General features: G+C 34.7%; 1 long non-coding RNA gene across 1 annotated transcript; it reads right to left on the bottom strand.

The window, feature by feature from the left end:
- Window positions 1–627: 627 nt before the first annotated feature.
- LOC137388731 (uncharacterized) lies at window positions 628–2340 on the bottom strand. Its single transcript, XR_010978007.1, has 3 exons — window positions 2152–2340; window positions 1531–1639; window positions 628–777 (listed from the first exon to the last, which is right to left on the bottom strand). It is a non-coding gene; the product is annotated as an uncharacterized lncRNA (long non-coding RNA).
- Window positions 2341–3057: the final 717 nt, after the last annotated feature.

Raw genomic sequence — 3057 nt, 5'->3', positions numbered from 1 at the left:
TGCAGTGGTTTCCTGATGGACACAGAGCGATTCCCAGGCAGTTTGTCCATTGAACTAGTTGCTCATGCAAAAAAGAGTAGATGTGAAAGCCGATGATAATGCAAAACTGCATCTTTAGTTTGCACAAGTCTATGTGTCTGCGTAGACTGCAGCAATGAAATGAATGACGAGGTTGAAGATGGTAATCATATGGACAGTGATGATGAGCTTTAAGATTTTATTTAATGGTTTTATTGAATACTTTGCAAAATTCTTTCTAGAATCGATTGAGAGTTTTCGATGTATCATGATAAACAGACTGTGTACCTTGGTAAGCATGCTATATAATATAATTATCATACAATGTATCAAAATACACATACAAAGTCCTATGATATTTATTAATCATCCATAAAGTTAGTTGTCATCGAACATACTGCACCAATATTGTTTTAGCACACTACTCGTACAATAAATTTAAAACTAAGCAAGAGATTTCATATATGTCAGTTAAATAAAAAAGAAATAACATATACCGACGAAAAGCACTAAGAGAAGCATAATAAATACTTTATGCTTGTCACGTGTTGCTCAGCAATATAATAATTTCATTTCAAATATTAAACCTTAAATTCGTTAGTCTGCGTCACAACCAGTGTACCCAATGAGGTATACAGTATAGCCTGTCAATCAGTAGTTGTACAGGTCCCATTGTAAAGAGTATGAAGAGGTTCCTGGCAGACCAGTGGATAAGATGATGACGAAAAATGTCTGTCATATTGAGTCCTTGGCGGCTGACTACAAAGTAAAAAATCACATCCATTACATACAATGAGTTCAAAATACAAAATTATCATAAAGACATATAAGAACTTACATTTATGGTGCAATATTTATCTATCATAACCTATCAGAAAAAGACGATCTATCAAAGCATGTAGGTATAAATTTAAAACTTAAAAATAGGAAGAGGTACAGGACTGATTTTCATGTGTAGTCAATGTGCATAGCCCTACATGAAAGGAATAGATGTACACCCTTCAGCTCTTGCCACAACAATATTTAGTTAACTCATACATCGCATACTTCTGTAAGGTAATAAAATTTTGATATGTGAGCACTATAATAATAAAATATAACTCAATAGATTAAAATACAATGAAATGCGTATTAATATATAATGTCACACAACATAATGCGACACATAAATCCTATAAAACAATTTACTGCAACGCAGTTCAATACAACATAATACAGTTATTGTAATATAATACACCAGAATATAATGTAATAATACAGTATAAGATCTGCATGACACTATATAAAATTTTAAAACTAACCAAAATATCAGTTACATAATAATCATACAGCTGCATGAAGGTCATCAAAAGGCAACATCAGTTTGTAATGTGGCTGCAGGATGAACTCCAGTGTGATCTTATTCAACATTTCAGTATTTAAACTTTGATAGTTTTCAGTGAGAAAGTTGGTAGGGACAGGCAGTCGAGAAGCTACGACGCTGTGTCTCACACAACAAGTCATTAAACTTACTGGTTGTTCAGGATGTGCCCTCTTCAAGTTTCTTCTATGGGTGAACTTAATGTAACAATTTTGATGCGCTTGAAGCACATCACCTCTGTCCATCAAATCTCTGAGTGCTCTACAAAACATTTCAGTTGTAGAGCCCACCTTTTTTTGGCTATGCCACATACAAACTAGGGTCAGGGCTGTTATGGTTGGTGTCAATAACATAATATAATATCAAATCTGATTCATATAATAATTCACTGGGATCTAGTAGGCAGATCACACGACAAGAAAGTAGTAAAAAATTAATAGCTTATTATTGAGTTGAATCTGAGCGTTTCCTCATGTTAGGTCTTCAGCTCAAATCATGTAAGGTAGATTGGCCTTGATTGACAGATCATCATGATCCTCAAATTCAAACGAATAAAACAACAAGATACAATGGAATATTTAACCACACCACATGTAAAATATGGTCCGTGATGACATTTGTTAGTTGCTTAGAATTTATTGTCAGTCAATAGTGATTTAATCATCATATTAATATGGACATCGTTCTTGATATTCAATAACAATGAATTAATGGCTATCGCGGTGAACGAACGAGGTCTTTGTTTGATAATGAAATTAATTAGTTCTGCTTACCTAGCAATAGTTGAAAATGGTTCCAAATCGTTGAACTTATAGTGGTCAACACGTTCGGTTACCGTTTTTATCTGTTGAGATGATAGAATTACTAAATCACTTGAGGTTAGTAGCATGGGCACACAATGTACGCAGCACATTGTACTAGTTTGAGCCGCCATTTCTAAGGAATCTGGCGGATTATGACGTTTTGTTCCAATCATCCAATCACAGTCTGTGAAATTCCTTGTCACAATGGCAACAATGATCGTCTTGTTTATTACGCCTCCGCCATTTGATGAGATCTAATTTAAACACGAACGTATATAAGCAACGAGGTTACAGAGTGCAACGTTCAAACAGGCAATATATAAATACTGAAGAATCTTTTGCACGCATCATATTGCATAAGTTGAAAAAAATAATAGAAATTATTTTTATGACAGATAGGGTTGTCCTGCTCTCTGACTACTAAGGAGACTTCTGTGTAATTGAAAACAGTTATGGAAAATGCTGCAGACACATACATTCCACTGCTTTAAAGGTTGACTTGCAACAAAATTCACATTACAGTTATTTGGTATCAAAAGATTCGCCATGTTTTACTCTGTTGTGTGGTAGGTGCCAAATATGTGGAAATGTGATTAAAAGCTCTTAAAAGCTCAAAAACAAAAAGCCGCCGTAGATTGGAATCTTTTGATTTCGATGACGTATCCGCGCTGTATGGTTATTGTCTTGTCACGTGATGTTCTCGCGTGAATTGAAAGGCCAATAAAAAGCTCAATATCAAACTTATCGTAGCAATAGTTTATGATAATCACTTCGGGTTTTACCTAAGACCCCGTATCAAATATAGATGCTCGCTACTTTACAGTTTCGGCTTGGCCATTCCGTTCGACTATTCATGTCTGAGTTGCGATCATAAAA

Source organism: Watersipora subatra, chromosome 2 (genome assembly GCF_963576615.1).
Source record: "Watersipora subatra chromosome 2, tzWatSuba1.1, whole genome shotgun sequence".
NCBI classification, from domain to species: domain Eukaryota; kingdom Metazoa; phylum Bryozoa; class Gymnolaemata; order Cheilostomatida; family Watersiporidae; genus Watersipora; species Watersipora subatra.
This window is presented reverse-complemented; position numbering and strand designations above follow the sequence as displayed.